This window comes from Tiliqua scincoides, chromosome 3, assembly GCF_035046505.1.
Source record: "Tiliqua scincoides isolate rTilSci1 chromosome 3, rTilSci1.hap2, whole genome shotgun sequence".
NCBI lineage: Eukaryota > Metazoa > Chordata > Lepidosauria > Squamata > Scincidae > Tiliqua > Tiliqua scincoides.
Genome location: NC_089823.1, coordinates 17749195 through 17767390, shown reverse-complemented (window position 1 = coordinate 17767390; position 18196 = coordinate 17749195). Strand labels below are relative to the sequence as shown.

The window sequence follows — 18196 nt, the reverse complement described above, 5'->3', positions numbered from 1 at the left end:
GTGCAAGGACTGTTGAGTTAGAAACTGGCTTTCTTTTCTTTTACTTTGCCTGTAAACTCAAAGACTGAATTTGCTTTTGCTGGTATTGTCCTATTCCTGTTCTTTCAATCTTATAATACATCTTTTCTATATTCTGAAAGAATCCTGCCTGTCAGGTAAAAGACAAGAGCCAAGAGCTATTTGCCTCCTTGTTCACCAGCAGACTATTCTGGCCAAAGGCTACAAGATCTTGGAGTGTGACCATGAGCAGAGAACAGTGAAGTCCATTGGCACCCTTTTCTCTCCACCAGCAACATGTTCAGTGCTGCGAGATGTGTAGGTCAAAGGGCTACTCACAGACAATGGAAAGAATTGACAGGAAGCCTTAACCTTGGCAGTGAATCTACCCCACCCCCACCCTCCACTATTAGGATTGGACAGCCAGGACAGGCTGCTATGGTGGGTGCTGCAATCTTCCCTTCAGGAACATAAGAGTAACTGCAAGGTGAGACACACAGGCCAAGTGTCCATGGTGGCAAATATCCCAAGACATTCTGACCAAATGTTCTGGCTTCTCAACTAGCTTGTCATCTCCCACCTTGATTTGAGAGCAGGTGTCAAAAATATAGACCAGGTCAAAGTCTGCATTTTTGTCTGTAGAGTCAGGTCTACCTGTCTAGGGGGCTCACCTCCACCTACAGGCATGGCAAATGTACCCATGGCCAAGGTCGCCCCCACCCCCCCGTCAGCTGTGGCAGAGAAGGCTCTGGAGTCACAATCTACCAGGCTTCCCAATGTGGAGCCCAGGTCTACCTGCTTGGTAGATCTGGCCTCCTGGTCATCCTGACCTGGAAATTTCTGCCTTCCTTCCGTTGGTGTCACCCCCATTTTGTCACCCAGTGCAGTCCACACCCCTGTCATGACACCACTGGTCACCATATAGATCCTTGAGGATCCCCACTGCTTCCTTCTCTCCCTTGCAAGAACTGTTCCTTTCTTCCTACCTCCTGCTTCCTGATGAAGACCCCTCCTCTTATCCCATGACAGCTAATTTCACTTTGGAGTCTCAGTCCTGTTCAGCATTCAAAAGGTATGAACATCTGACCCATCTGAGGAAGAAGTGGCACTGGGAGGCCCACACCATTGGCTTGGTTGGAACCAAGGGTAGTTTGGCTCCTTCCCTCCAGAATTGTCTTCACTAGCACCCTTTCTTGCCTGGCTGCATCTGAGAGAGAAGTAGGCAGTAAGGCTCACTCCATCAACTGCCATTTGGCTCCTCCTCCTCTCAACTGTCATCTTCAGTGAATGACAGAACAATCGTGCACTATGATGTAAGAACTGAATTTGCTTACTCCACATCTCTCTCCAACCCTCTTTCCTTTTGCATTGAATTCAATGTGTTGACTGCCATGATTAAATAAATACATTTTCAGTTGCAACCTGCCTCGAGTTCACTGACAGCACAAGCGTGTGTGTATCTATAGATATATAGATATTTGTATGTATATTTAGGGTATAGAAAAGTCATTTTTGTTTTCTTCTACTGTAATAGAGCCAGACACTGACTGAAATGACACTTTTAAGCATGGCCCTAGATCAGTGATTTTCAACCACTGTGCTGTGGTACATTGGTGTGCCACGAATGGTCCACAGGTGTGCAGCAGGAGTTTGGGGGAAGGCTATTGGGGGATGTGAGCCCCCGGCCAGCAGTGCGGTGTGCCTTGTCAATGGTCAAAAAACCGATGGTGTGCCTTGACAATTTTAGCACCTGGACAGTGTGCCGTGAGATTAAAAAGACTGAAAATCACTGCCCTAGATCCTAAATGTAGAGGATTACCCTATTAACCATCATTAAAGTATTCCATTTTAACCTGTTCTATCCCATTCTTCCACCAAGGAGCTCAGAGTGACATGAGATTCTAACTCTGTGCCACTTACCTCACTCCACCAATTTTATCCTCACAACTACCCTGTGTGGGACTGTAGGCAGAGAGATTATGATTGGGCCAGGATCACTCAGAAAGCTTAGCTAGGAGTAGGGGTTTGAATGTGAGCTTCCCTAGACAGTGTCCACTGTTTCTTCACGTTGCAAAGTGCAACCCTCTTGAAAACGATCGCACTTGCTCAGTGGCATCACAAGGGTTTGCCTCACCTCTTGTGGGAGGCCAGCACGTTACCCCCATGATGGGCCTCCTCCCATGCAGTGGATGGGGCAACGCCCTGGGCAGTGGGCACAGTGATATGCCATCACCCCGCTCCCGCTGGTGTTTTGGCTATAACATTTGATAGAATAGAGATATTTCAATGCGGTTTGTTTCATTGCATTCCACATGAAATTACGCATCAAACAATATCTAACATGATTGCATTATTTGAAAATACCAAGATTTTTAAAATTTGGGTTAGTAGTGGTGCCACCCCCTCCCCGGTACGCATCACCCGGTGCAACCTGCATCCCCCTAGCGATGCCACTGCACTCTTTCTTTATCCTGCTAACTATTGCATATGTATGAGGTTCTTTCTGGATTCGTCATACCATAAAATAATTCATGTTGATGCACATGGGAAATACAGCATGTGAATGAGGAAGCAAAGCCAGACTTCAACAGCAGCAGAGCTGGCTTATAACATCTCTCCTCAATTAAATCAAATTAAATCCTCAGATCAATTGGATTTCCAAAAAGAGTCGGCCCTCCTTATCCACAGGTTCAGATTTGAATTATCCATGGATGCCAAGCCTGTGGCTGGAGGGCCTCAGAGAATCTCCCAGATGCAACTGGAAGTACCCTTCGGTTGTGTCCGGGAGGCCTTTTGAAATGCAGGGAGATCGCATGTGGCCTCTCCACATCTCAGCAGGCCCCCTGGACCTTCCTGGAAGGCACTTACAGTTTGCCAGTGCAAAAAAGAAGTAACTTCCATAAACTTTCAGGAGGCTTCTGAGGTGGCTGGGAGGCTGAGCATGACCTCCGGAGTGCCGGGCTCAGTCCCCAGGTAAGTATAATTGCGGCAGTGCATAGGCCCCGCACAGATTTTCATTAGCCACAGAATTTGGAATCTGTGGGGGGTCTTGGAATGGATTCCCTGCAGACACCAAGGTCCCACTGTATTATATTATAGATATTGGCAAAACAAATCTGATCCAAGATCAGACGAGATTGGGCATGTGCAGGGTAACAGTTGCTGTTACCCTGCACATGCCTGATCTCATCTGATATCAGAAGCTAAGCAGGGTCAGGTCTGGTTAGTACTTGGATGGGAGACCGCCTGGGAATACCAGATGCTGTAGGCTTATACCATAGTCTTTCGAGACTGAAGGTTGCCAACCATCTTTGAATTAATTCCCTTCCCTTTCAGCTATACATTCTGAATCACACTGCCTTTAGGCACTCTGGAGCTGTTTGAACTTCAGAAAGTCATGACAGGCAGTAATGTCTACATCCAGGAAGTTTTTCTTGCATGCAAGTGGATCTTTATGTCCATAAAACATTTTTAAAACCCCTGTCAGTGACCATCCTTTATGAATGTACTCTGAATGGAGAAACCAGAGCATGCTGCAAATACTTATGGAGCAACCGAACAACACTGGGTGATTTGCAGAAGGGGCAGGCAAGGATTTCTGACTCCCAATTTTTTAGCAATTGCAAGTAACAACAAAAGGGTTTTCCTGTCTCCTAAATTAGGCAGATAGAATCTGGGAGCTGTAATCACTCAACTGTAGAGTCTTAGGTAAATATGCTGCAGGGCTCATGAGATGCAGTCAATCACATCCTGAGCCACCATTTTGAATCTGATCCTGCTATCACCACCTCTCTGCACTCAAACCATTGTTTTGCACCTGGCTATGGTTGGTTGGGGGACCTCAAGTTTCTAGTAAACCACAAAAGCAGATCTCACAAGCCTGACGTCTGTCCACATGTGATCCAAAAAGAGCCTAGTCTTGGCTTTCAAAATTCCACTGTCATCTCCAGTTTCTACCAGTACAATCCTCAGATCTCTTTAACTGGCAAGAGTTACCCTAAAACAGTTTATGAAATCTTAATACACCCCTTTAAAAACAGTTGGCTTGCACAGCAATCAAGAGCAACAGTTAGTCTCCTGCACAAAGTGCAGGCACATTTCAATAGTATGATAAAACTGGTTCCAGCACTACAGAAAATGTTCTCTTAATATGTACTTCTCAGGTCTCTATCTGCCACCTGGTGGACAATGTAACTTTTGCCGTGACAGCTTTACAAATGCATCAGTCAGGACTAAGGATCTCCTTTACTTCCAGCATAAAGTCCCTCCTTTGCTGCAATTTGCTGAATATTGGTGCCCCCGAGTTGTGTGTTGAGTCCTTTTCTTTACTCCCTATACACATATGATTGTGTTTCATCACATAATTCAAATATGATTATTAAATTCACAGATGATACGACAGTGGTGGGGCTCATTAGTGGGAACAATGAGAGCCCAAACCTGAGGTCCATGGCACGGCTCCATGCCGCGGAGCTCAGTCGCAAACATGCCGTAAGGCACGTTTGTGGGGCTTACCACTAGGCTCCCACCGGAGCTAGCCCAGTGGCAACTGGTGCTGGGCTAGCGCCCGGCAGTCGCCCGGGTTCCGCAGCTCCACGGTCCCCTGGACCACTGGGCTGCAGAATGGGAGGCGGGGGCGTGGCCGGGGGCGTGGGGGAGGCGTTCCGGAGAGGGGGGAGGCATGTCGGGGGTGGGGGAGAGGCGGATCCGCAGAGTCGAACTCCGCAGGATCCTAGGCGCTCATGCAGGGCTGCTCGCCCTACACAATCGCCTTTACTTTAGCACCGACATTTTGGTTGGCGATAAAGTGAGTAGCCCCATTGCGGGGCTGCTTCCCTTACTCGGGGGAAGGGGACAAATATCCCCTTCTCCCGAGAAACCTCCTGCATTAGCGTGGGAGGTGCAGGATCCAGCAGCAGCCCTCCGTGGAGCAGCCAGGTCTGGAAGCTCTCGGTAGCTCAGGATTGGGCTGTGAGTCTACCTATAGGGAGGAAGTAAAGGGGCTGTTGTGGTGGTGCAAAGAGAATAATCTTATATTAAACATCAAAAAAACTGAGGAGCTTATAATTGACTTCAGAAAAAAAAGAAGGAAGTGCATACACCATTGCACATAAATGGTGAGGAGGTAGAGAGGGTTGCAAGTTTTAAATTCTTGGGTACTTATATTGCAGAAGATCTTTCATGAACTGTTAACACCAATATGTTAGTGAAAAAGGCACACAAGCAGTTATTCTTCCTGAAGATGCTTGGGAAGTTAAACCTGCCACAGCGTTTGCTTGTGTCTTGTTATCGTAGCACTATTGAAAGTGTTCTGACATATGGTATTCTGGTGTGGTATGAGAGTAGCTCTGTAATAAATAAAAGAGCATTGCAGAGAATAATAAAGATTGCACAGACCATTATTAAAACCCAGCTACCAGTTCTGGATGACATCTTTATATCCCGCTGTTTGCAGAAGTCATATAGTATTCTTAAAATCATTCTCATTCAGTTTATAATTTTTTTGAATTGTTGCCTTCTGGCAAACGATATAGATCTATCTGGACATGCACTACACGATTTATGAATATTTTTTATCCTAGAGCTATAATCATATTGAACAATGAACTTAAAAATCATTAGGAATATGATAACACAGCATCTTCAAATGTTTTACTGGGTTTTATTATCTATTTATTACATCTCTGAGTGAAATAGAAGTATTATTATATTTTTGAGATATTTATATTAATAGATGTATATGTAGTATATGTAGTATTGAACGTGGGATGGCTCTGAATGTGTTATATGTTTGATTGTATGATTTTTGTATAAATGTTTTATGTCCATGTCCTGGAGTGCATGAAATTTTATTGTACTTGTACAATGACAATAAAGTATTCTATTCGATTCTATTAAACCATCATTGTTAATATTTTTAAATTGTTTTGTTAATTTGAACTATAAAGACACAGACATTATTTCATAATGTCAACAACCATTTTTCTTCTGTGCATTGATAAGAAGAGCTACTGAAGATTTGATTACACAATTATGATTCAGAAACTTTTACGTTTCAGTGTTGTTGTGCCAAGATAACATCTCTTTCTTACCTGGGAATGAAAGTATTACCGTGACAATGAAAACTTGATTCCTGCCATAATCCAAAGCAAGTTTCTTGTGTGTAGGGAAAGTAACACTTTTTTTTAAACTCCAAGTTAAAAGAACTTTTGCTCTAGTGGGGGAAAAAATGTAATTCAATCATACCTATCAAGCTACAAAGATGTTTGTATGAGGTAGGAATTTGCTTATCTAACTGTCTCACATTGGTTGAGTCAAATACTATAATTTTCTTCACTGGTTCCTTCCACCAGACTTTGTTAAGCATCTTGTAAATGTCTGCTGTCTTGCTCTGGGATTTTAAAAAACGCACAGAATGAAAGTGTGATGGAAGATCTGGGGTGTTTCAAGACCAAACTTCCTCCTAATGGCAACTTCAGTGTTCACTAGGGCAGGAGGTCTGGTCTAGAGGGTAGAGCCTCCATTTGCCTGAAGATAACATCTGCAGGTCGCCAGTTCGAGGCCACCGGCACCGTGCAACCTTGAAGCAGCTGACAAGCTGAGCCAAGTTATTCCATCTGCTCTGAGCGTGGGAGGATGGAGGCCAGAATGTGCGGCCAAATCAGAAAGAAACATCTGAATGTTGTGGTTTCTTGAAAGATAGAAACTTCTTTGAAATTGTAAAAATCCCTATGGGAATTTAATTTGTCTGCCTATGTAAACCGCCTTGAATAAAGTCCGAGGAGAAATCTGAGGACCAAGAAAGGCGGTATAGAAATACCTGTATTATTATTATTATTATTATTATTATTATTATTATTATTATTATTATTATTATTATTATATCACATGATCTGTCCACCCCCATATAATGAAAAAGGCAAGGATTAATCTTGTTGCCGAGGTTAGCTCTGCCTGTATAAGAAAGAAGACAAGAATGGGTGGGTAGGGAGGCCCTTCCCAGTACCGATGCAGAGACCCCTGTGACTGCCCTCCCACTGAAGGATGCAGAACACACCCTATTGGTGTAGCTGCATCAGCGCTAGGAAGTTGGATAGAATTGGGCCCTGAGTCCCCTTGTATACACACTTGCAGAGATGTGCACTTGACTTTGGAGAGGATCAGAACATAGCCTCTGGGCAAAAGATGGGGACAAGAAAAAAAGGGACAGATTCATTTTACTGGTAGACACTGCAAGTGACATTGCAGGACCTGATGAGATTACCCGTGGTTTGGGCAACTAGAGGCAACTGCCTCAGTCCCTGTGCTTCTGACATTGCAGTATCAGTTGCAATACCCAACACAGCGGCACATGTCACTCAGCTCCTTTGTTCCAGTCCCTCCACCTGTCTTTACAAATGGCTCTGGAAGTGGTAGAGAGGAGGAGGAGGGCTGCTGCAGCTTTTTGTAAGGTGGCAAAAAGTAAAGAAAACAAAAATTGGGGAAGAAGAGTGCCCACTCACTCACTTGTCTGCTGCTGCCAATGAGGTCACAGAAAATGCTTCCCGGTGCCAACTTATGCTGAGAAAGGGTTTGGGCCGGTTATGTGGCACAAGAGAAATAGAAAACAATCACATAATTAGCATATTTTGTGATGGGAGAATAAGTGGGAGGAAAGTGTTAGCCCCTCAACTATCCCCATGAACTTCAGACCCAGTGTTCATTGCCAACACCCTGGGGTTGCATTTTGTGGAATAACAGACATTTCTAGGTTTTGAGCCCATCTCTTAATGGCAGGCTTATGACCCAATCCTAATAGGGCTTTACACTGCCAGAACTATTGTTCTGCAGAGCATGACACACCATTCAGCACAGGTGCGACACACCATTAAGCGCAGGCTAGCCACCAGAAGCAACAAGCGACTGTGCCCATGTACTGGTGGACAGGGAAGGAGCCTTAGAGCTGTTAAGTCAACATGGGGGTGAGAGAGGGGCAGAGAGGGGGGAGGAACAGGACAGGGGAGGAATGGGGCAAAGATTGGGGTGAGAAAGATGGCAGATTAGGGTCAGGAAGGGGCAGTATTTGTAGCACTGGCACCATTGATATTCTATGCCCCTTCCCAGCCTTGATCTGCCTTTCCAGGTTCACCAGCGATATAGCTGGCTCAGGTCCAAGCAGACCTAGAGGGGCAGTGAGTGCTTACCCTGGGACAAGGGAGTAAATGTTCCCTTACCTCAAGAAGATTTTTGCAGCCAAAACTCCCATGTGCGATGTGCCCCATTGGGTAAAGCTGTATTGCCGCATGGGGAGTTGAGGATTGGGCTGTTAGATCATTAATAGTTTGGTCCTCTGTCTCATGGAAGCTTCCAGATGTTAACTCTGTTACTATCTAGTACAGTGTGTGTTTTTTCCTCCTTTCTCTTTGCCGTGCTTGTTTCAGCAGCACATATACTAAAATTGGAATGATACAGAGAAAATTAGCACAGCCCCTGCACAAGGAGGACATGCAAATTTGTGAAGCCTTTCTCCGTTCATTCTCTTTCTCTAGCACAATCTAACATTGTCTGACCATTCCACAAGGGGGAGAAAAATGTTATGGTGGAATCTGTGACAAAGATAACTATTCAGAAAAGAGAGAGAGAGGGAGAGAGAGAGAGATTAAACATTATGGCCCTAGGTGGCAGCAGAGGGTATTGACACTAACTGACCTTCAGTCACCATGACTGAAAAGCTTACACATGGCCCATTTTTGACAATCAACAGAATCAAGTTTTTCCTGCACTGCACCAAGTACAAACAGGAATTTAACATATTGGAATGGTCCATAAATCCAAGGCCACAAAAAGGGGAGGGGGGATCTCTGCACTAATAGACAGCTAGCATGTTAAGAAGAAGTTGATCTGCTTTTCTTTCCCTAGTGTGCTAGATTTCTATATGTGGGAAAGTATTCTGACAGGTACCTCTCTGTAGGCTGACCCAGATCAGATATCTGGACAGGGCCAGAAAAGTGTTATCATTTTATTTTGATGGTTGTATATGCACAAGAATCATGGCGCTCTTATGATAGATAGATAGATAGATAGATAGATAGATAGATAGATAGATAGATAGATAGATAGATAGATAGATAGATAGATAGATAGATAGATAGATAGATAGATAGATAGATAATGTCTGTGTATATGTGTGTGTGTACGGCTATCTATTACTATGTATATGTGTGTGTGTGTGTGTATGGCTGTAGACCTGTAGATCCAGGTCTACAGAGCTTGCGTCCTGAGTTCACTTCTGTACTGCACTTCTGTACTACATGGACTCTTCGCTCACAACAGGAGAGGAAACTGAACACTTTCCACATGCGCTGCCTCCGACGCATTCTCGGCATCACCTGGCAGGACAAAATTCCAAACAACACAGTCCTGGAATGCGCTGGAATCCCTAGCATGTATGCACTGCTGAAAACAGAGACGCCTGCGTTGGCTCGGTCATGTCGTGAGAATAGATGATGGCCGGATCCCAAAGGATCTCCTCTATGGAGAACTCGTGCAAGGAAAGCGCCCTACAGGTAGACCACAGCTGCGATACAAGGACATCTGCAAGAGGGATCTGAAGGCCTTAGGAGTGGACCTCAACAGGTGGGAAACCCTGGCCTCTGAGCGGCCTGCTTGGAGGCAGGCTGTGCAGCATGGCCTTTCCCAGTTTGAAGAGACACTTTGCCAACAGTCTGAGGCAAAGAGGCAAAGAAGGAAGGCCCATAGCCAGGGAGACAGACCAGGGACAGACTGCACTTGCTCCCAGTGTGGAAGGGATTGTCACTCCCGGATTGGCCTTTTCAGCCACACTAGACACTGTTCCAGAACCACCTTTCAGAGTGCGATACCATAGTCTTTCGAGACTGAAGGTTGCCAACAACAATGGCTATCTATATATCTATATCTAGATATATCTGTATACATATATACATTATTTATTTCGACCTAAACCTAGGCTGAAAAAGATCAAGGTAATCAGCAGTATTATTCAGAAAAGCCTGGAGTTGGGAGACCCCTACTCACTTGATCACCTTGCCCAAAAAGTGGTAAAGACCAGTTGGTACTTCTCTAGGGTGGTGGAATCCAAATGGAGGCCTGACAATAGCCTCTTTCAATAATGATGGAATCTCCCTTCACAATCTCTAACATCCAACTGACCAGTCTCTCCTTGCCTGCTTTAATCAGCCAAGATGGAAAAGGGTTGAATGGACATGTGATCAGCCACAGAGCTCCAACTAATTTGTGTGCACAGCCTTGGAACAAATCCATTCAAACAGGGCGAGCAGATGCTGCAGGCACACCGCCCTCGATGTCCGCAGAAGAGTCCAAGCCGGAGCAGAAACAGGCAATTTAATCAGTGGTTTCAAACTAATCGGTCACAGTGTTTTACACTCCTCTGCGTGAACATATGAGAATTCAGAGTTGCTCAGAGCAGCACCAGCTTAATCAAACACCTGCTCCATCTACAGCCCAAGCAACTTTCCAGTACCGATGCAGCCGTGCCAACAGGGTGCACACTGCATTCTGGGAAGCAGTCAAGGAGGCCTCCTCAAAGTAAAGGAACATTTTTTCCCTTACCTCAGGCTGCATTGCAGCTGCATCAGTGCTGGAAAGTTGGTTAGGACAGGGCTGCTAATTTTCTAGGTTGATTGACAACAACTCTCCAGGGTTTCAAAGGGGTGTTTCCCAAATGCCAGGAACTTATCTTGGCACCCTCTTCATTCCAAGCAAATGCTCTACCCCCAAGCTAGTGCCACTCCCCAACCGCAGCCACTCCCTTCCTGGGTTGTGAGCTGCTCCCCTCCTCTGGCTGTGCCACTGAGCCAGCAGAGTGATTCAAGCTGATCTTTCCAGATTATTTTGCAAGACAGCAGAAAGAAGGCAGAAAGCTTATCCTTTTGAAGCTCAGTTAGGCCTGTCCCACATGGAAGATTCCACCCCTGATTTTTTAAAGTTAGAAAAGTAACAATTAAGGGACCGATCCTATCCAACCGTCCAGCTGCGGTGTAACCACAGTGCAGCCCCGCGGTAAGGGAACACATGTTCCCATAACTTGGGAAAGCCCCAGTGCTTGCCCCTCCACCACAGGGTGCAGCACACACCCCACTGGCACGACTGCACCAGCCCAGGAAAATTGGATAGGATTGGGCCCTAAGACAGCTACAGAATGAAATAAAAGTGATGTTATTATGTCAACCAATACCAAAATGATGCCCATTTTTCACCAAGTCAGTAAAAGGGACCAAGAATTGTTCAAAATTGCTATGTGCAGTCTCTCAGACAAAGTTAAAGATGCTTAGGCTCTGTGACAAGGATGCTTAGGCTTATGCGACAATACAACATAATTTGGTGATGTTGACACTGGCCATCTGCACCGTTGGATGGTTTCTCATACATGACACTAACAACGCCTTTGAGCCTCCCTCTCCAATTGCTGCGGAAGTGCAGAACATTCTGCATTGCTCCCTTTCTTTTTGAAAAAGAGACCTTGGGAGTTCCATTCCATTCATTGGCACAGCTATGGGGGGCAGCACAGTAAGTATTACAGGTGCTGCAACGCGCCTTGTAAGCGGCCCCTCTCACTCATTGTTGGAACCATTCTGGGCAGCGATGGCAATGTGGCTCCAATGGCAGCAGCAGTGGCTCCAACGGTGACGGAAATGACTCTGACAATGAGTGGAAGGGGCCGCTTACAAGGCACGTTGCGGCACCTGTAATACTTGCTACGCAGCCCCCAATAGCTGTGCCAATGAATGGAATGGATCTCCCAAGGTCTCTTTATCAAAAAGAAAGGGAGCAATGTAAATTAGGATCATGGTGCCCAGGTGTGCATTTGGGTAAAGCCTTTACCCTGTGCCAGCTCCCTGACTTGAATCCTGCCCCTCCCATGCAGCCCAGTCCAAAGCAGGCCTCTCCCATCCATCTGCTTTTTAACAATGCAAAAACATTGGGAACTCCAGTCACAGAATGCTCACATCACACCTAGCTTGGCTCTGAGTCATGGTACAAGAGAAAGGTTGCAAGCCTAGGCGTGAGTACTTGCCAGTTAGTTCCGTTCAACATACGTAAAAGGGGCTTCCTTCTGAAGGACAGGGCAGCACAACCCAGAATGCCACCTAAGAACATAAGAACATAAGAACAGCCCCACTGGATCAGGCCATAGGCCCATCTAGTCCAGCTTCCTGTATCTCACAGCGGCCCACCAAATGCCCCAGGGAGCACACCAGATAACAAGAGACCTCATCCTGGTGCCCTCCCTTGCATCTGGCATTCTGACATAACCCATTTCTAAAATCAGGAGGTTGCACATACATATCATGGCTTGTAACCCATAATGGATTTTTCCTCCAGAAACTCGTCCAATCCCCTTTTAAAGGCATCTAGGCTAGACGCCAGCACCACATCCTGTGGCAAGGAGTTCCACAGACCAACCACACGCTGAGTAAAGAAATATTTTCTTTTGTCTGTCCTAACCCGCCCAACACTCAATTTTAGTGGATGTCCCCTGGTTCTGGTATTATGTGAGAGTGTAAAGAGCATCTCCCTATCCACTCTGTCCATTCCCTGCATAATTTTGTATGTCTCAATCATGTCCCCCCTCAAGCGTCTCTTTTCTAGGCTGAAGAGGCCCAAACGCCGTAGCCTTTCCTCGTAAGGAAGGTGCCCCAGCCCCGTAATCATATTAGTCGCTCTCTTTTGCACCTTTTCCATTTCCACTATGTCTTTTTTGAGATGCGGCGACCAGAACTGGACACAATACTCCAGGTGTGGCCTTACCATCGATTTGTACAACGGCATTATAATACTAGCCGTTTTGTTCTCAATACCCTTCCTAATGATCCCAAGCATAGAATTGGCCTTCTTCACTGCCGCCGCACATTGGGTCGACACTTTCATCGACCTGTCCACCACCACCCCAAGATCTCTCTCCTGATCTGTCACAGACAGCTCAGAACCCATCAGCCTATATCTAAAGTTTTGATTTTTTGCCCCAATGTGCATGACTTTACACTTACTGACATTGAAGCGCATCTGCCATTTTGCTGCCCATTCTGCCAGTCTGGAGAGATCCTTCTGGAGCTCCTCACAATCACTTCTGGTCTTCACCACTCGGAAAAGTTTGGTGTCGTCTGCAAACTTAGCCACTTCACTGCTCAACCCTGTCTCCAGGTCATTTATGAAGAGGTTGAAAAGCACTGGTCCCAGGACAGATCCTTGGGGCACACCGCTTTTCACCTCTCTCCATTGAGAAAATTGCCCATTGACACCCACTTTCTGCTTCCTGGCCTCCAACCAGTTCTCAATCCACGAGAGGACCTGTCCTCTAATTCCCTGATTGTGGAGTTTTTTCAGTAGCCTTTGGTGAGGGACCGTGTCAAACGCCTTCTGAAAGTCCAGATATATAATGTCCACGGGTTCTCCCGCATCCACATGCCTGTTGACCTTTTCAAAGAATTCTATAAGGTTCGTGAGGCAAGACTTACCCTTACAGAAGCCATGCTGACTCTCCCTCAGCAAGGCCTGATCGTCTATGTGTTTTGAGATCCTATCTTTGATGAGGCATTCCACCATCTTACCCGGTATGGATGTTAGGCTGACCGGCCTATAGTTTCCCGGGTCCCCCCTCTTTCCCTTTTTAAAAACAGGCGTGACGTTTGCTATCCTCCAATCTTCTGGCACCGTGGCCATTTTGATGCTACCTGATGCTACCTGATGCTACCCCAGGTCTGCCGATGCTACTTCTACATATACACACGCACAAAGCTCCTTACCTTGCTCCTGGTGCAGTTTCTTCAAATGTAGAAGTACAGAACTTAAAGGTGTGAAGGAAAGAGCTCCTTCATTGCACATTCACTACAAATCAGACATGGAAGACCTACAATTCCATATCTGAAGAGACTGTGCCTGGTGCAAGGTAAGGAGGCAGATGGTCCACATTCAGCTCACATCCATAATGGATTGGAGAGAGATGGCAGCGGCAGCAGACCCTGCCAGGGAGATGAAGCACACCCTGAATCATCTATCCTCTTGCCCCTCTGCCACTGAGGCAACCCACATTGCCTAGCCTCATGGACGGGTTGCTGCTGAGAAAGCATTCGTAAGTCATAGTATAATTCACTAAAGTAGTAGTGTCAACTTGTCAAGCACTGGACACACCTCAAACCCTAACATGCAGCATGGGGCCCACTTTCAAGAGCCCTGTGAGTGAGAGAGAGAGAGAAGAGTGACCTATGGTGAGTGACTGTGGCCAGTGGTGAGTGAGTACATTTTTTTCTCCTGCCTGATGGTACCTGATCTGCATGCATTCCAGTTGTATCCTTAGCTCCTTGTTTCTTTCCATACCAAATGGAAGGAGAGAAGGGCAGGGATGTGCCAGAGTGACAGCGCCGAGTCTTGAGTTGAGTCCCAAGACTCTGCCCCCTTGACTTGAGTCACTCGCAAGTCATAACAGAGCTGTTTTTTTTAGTCATTCTGACTCGAGTCTGAATCTTTTCAAAAAACAAGTCGAGTCGTGGAAGTGGTGGGGAAAAAAGCAAGCAAGCACACAAAACAGAGTCACAAGCATACACAAAAGCGAGTCTTAGAATGACAGAATCATAGAGTTGGAAGGGACATAATAGGTCATCTAGTCCAACCAACTCAAGTCTATTCGAGTCTTTTCATTTTAAGGGTTAAGCCTCCAAGTTCAGTGCCCAAGTTTTTTACACACATGACTCAAGTCCGTACGAATCACAAAAAATGTGTGTTTTTGCAACTCGAGTTCAAGTCATCCAGGCAGCAGCCCATCCCTGGAGCAGGGGCAGAAAGTGGCATGACTGCAGCCTGCACTCCATTCTGAAAGTGTAGGAAGAGAAAGGGGAAAATAAGGCAGAGAACAGAGAGACTCTCCTGTCATGGCAGGAGAGTAGGCAGACTGAGGATCCTACTGGAGATTTGACTGAAGCAACACCTTCATGGCAAATGTCCCTGCGAAAATTGACCTGATTCATCTGCTCTTCAAATTGGGCAGACCTGAACCTCGAAACAAAATGGTCATGGCAGCACTGCTGTGGCTCACCAGAAGTCAAGGTATGATCCACTTCAGGGTCCTGACTCACCAGGAGAAGACCTCTGCCCTAAAGGATGGCTTTTCTGTTGGTGGGTCAGGACCTTCCAGTGGATCCGACTCTAAGCTGAGAGTCATTGCAATAACATTGCCACTGTTTTTTGTTTATGGTTATGTTTTAAAAAATTAAAACAGAGTCCCAAGTTGCAGTTTGTTGTTAAAGGCGGTTCCTGGTTTTGAGAAAACTGAAGGCTGCTGCCCTAAAGCCATAACAAAAAAATCAATTTTACTTTTACAGTAAAAGTAAAAGTGGGTGCCTGAGAAAAGCAAAGGAAGTGATGATTCACATGCCAAAGGAAATAATGAATCACTACAGATCAAGTTACCCTCATGTAGGCATTTCCATATTATTTTAACTCTTTTCCCCATCAAGCATTTTTTTAACCTCATACTTCAGCAAACTCTCATTGCTTTGCCAACTTATGAGAGTGTATGATAAGTTTGCAAACTGTAAAATGGGCACATTTTTGACCTCTCTCATAAGTTTGCAAACTTATGAGAGAGGTCACAAATGTACCCGTTTTACAGGCAGGGAGCTCAGACTGTGGAGAAAAATTAACCTTTGGTAAAAATGACTGACCATTACTTGGTTTCTAAAATGATTGTCATTTTTAATGTTGATTATTAAAAACTGCAGTGCATTACTTCAGCATACTTAGCTACATACACTCCAACTGTTCCTATTTACCAGGGGAAGCCTTGTTCTCTGATACTTGTCCCTTTTAATCAAAGGCATAGCTAGACGGGACGCTAAGCACTAAGTTTTGCAGGAAGCCTCAACACAGTGTGCAAGCAGCCCCTCCCCCTCCTCTTTGGAGCCACTCTGGGTGAGTGGGGAGCAAAACATACACTTGGCTCCAAAGGCAAGGGAGAAGGGTGAGGCTCCTTGCAAAACTTAGTGTTTTGCACCCCCTTTAGCTACACCACTATTTGTATAGTGGATCTATTTTTATCTCTCTGCTCTTCACTTGCAACTTCAGGTGAGTATCCATTCATTTCAATGTGTATTTTATTTTCAATATATTAGACTTGATGCTACCATGGTATATGACTGCATTTGGGGAAATGTTACATACCTGCACTTTTAATGGGCTATTATGTATATACTTTTATCAATGATAGTCAGTGGGACTTACTCCCAGATAAGTGTAGCTAGGATTGCAAGCTTTTTGATGTTAGGGGAATTTTTTTTCAGGTCAGCAACTGCTTGGGAGTTGTATTAGGTGGATTCTCCTTTCTTTTAAATAAATTTTTAAACTTACTTAAACTTAAATTATTTAAACTTTTATTTTGCTTGATCAATGGATTGATTTGATTTTGCCATATTGGTGGGTGATAAAAATTTTCCTGCTTGATGATGTCGTTTCCTGGCCATGACATCATTTCCAGGTTAATGACATCACTTCCAGTGGGTCCCAACAGATTGCAATTCTAAAAAGTGGATCTATGTGCTAAAACGTTTGAGAACTACTGGTCTATACAACTTTAACAAATATACTGCCCATCATCAATGAAGGGCTATGCATTTTTATTTATTTAGCTTATGGCATATAATACATGGATTTATTTATCAGTTAGACTAGATCAAATGTCAATGTCCAGTTCATGCAGCCATTGAAGGACAGAGTTACCTCCAAAGAAAAAGTCAGACCATGGGCCAGTATACGCTCTCAGTTTGCAGCCATGGTACAATGCAGTACATGGCAGTACAATGTGGTACATGATTTGGTGGGAGAACCTGCAATCACACTGAGGGGTAGATACTAGCCCCCATTTAAACACTGAGTCCTGACAAACACCATGCAGGGTACGGATCCTATTCAAAGTTTTCCAATGCTGGCAAGGTAAGTTGAAACCTGGCACCTTAAGTGTAGGATCGTCTATATATCTACCTGTTTCTGGGCATTCGACTGCCCATTTAGCTTTCCATTGGGCATTGATGTTAAAATTGTTGTGCAGATATGTGTGAGTGCCAAAGAAGGCTTCCTGGATTTGAGCCTGCCGATTGATAGCTGAGGAAGATCGGCATGCACTGGTAAAAGTGGGTTGTTGGTGATTTTTCCATATTCTTTCACTAAAGCCTCTTGTCTCCGTAGGGCTGGTGGTCCTATGCAGCTCAAAACGGGGAGCCAACAGACAGGAGTGGCTCTTATGCAGCTGTTTATGATCCTCATGGTTTCATTTAATCTAGCATCAATCTTGCTAGTATGACAGCTGTTGAGCCATACTGGAGCACAGAATTCTGCTGCGGAGTAGATCAATCCTAATGCATTAAAGACAATGTATGTCTGCACATACAGAAATCCATTCTCCCCCTTGTCAGTTACAGAAAACACACTGTCCATCCTGCTGCACTTGGCTGACACTACAGTGGTAGTTTTTGGATTAGGTTTGCAGGCATGCATAAGAACATAAGAACATCTATGTTGGCAACCTTCAGTCTCGAAAGACTATGGTATCGCACTCTGAAAGGTGGTTCTGGAACAGCGTCTAGTGTGGCTGAAAAGGCCGATTTGGGAGTGACAATCCCTTCCACACTGGGAGCAAGTGCAGTCTGTCCCTGGTCTGTCTCCCTGGCTATGGGCCTTCCTTCTTTGCCTCTTTGCCTCAGCCTGTTGGCCAAGTGTCTCTTCAAACTGGGAAAGGCCATGTTGCACAGCCTGCCTCCAAGCGGGCCGCTCAGAGGCCAGGGTTTCCCACTTGTTGAGGTCCACTCCTAAGGCCTTCAGATCCCTCTTGCAGATGTGCTTGTATCGCAGCTGTGGTCTACCTGTAGGGCGCTTTCCTTGCACAAGTTCTTCATAGAGGAGATCCTTTGGGATCCGGCCATCATCCATTCTCACAACATGACCGAGCCAACGCAGGTGTCTCTGTTTCAGCAGTGCATACATGCTAGGGATTCCAGCACGTTCCAGGACTGTGTTGTTTGGAACTTTGTATATATGTTGTTTGGAACTTTGTCTTTGTCTATAAGAACATACAGAACATCCATAAGAACATACAGAACTTCCTGTATCTCACAGTGGCTGCACCAGATGCCTCAGGGAGCACACAAAACAACAAGAGACCTGCATCCAGACA

General features: G+C 45.4%; 1 non-coding gene and 1 pseudogene across 1 annotated transcript; both read left to right on the top strand.

Moving 5' to 3' along the window:
* Nucleotides 1-3148: 3148 nt before the first annotated feature.
* LOC136646967 (5S ribosomal RNA) lies at nt 3149-3268 on the top strand (annotated as a pseudogene).
* Nucleotides 3269-8404: 5136 nt separating this feature from the next.
* LOC136647065 (U6 spliceosomal RNA) lies at nt 8405-8512 on the top strand. The gene has a single exon (XR_010794236.1). It is a non-coding gene; the product is annotated as a U6 spliceosomal RNA (small nuclear RNA).
* Nucleotides 8513-18196: the final 9684 nt, after the last annotated feature.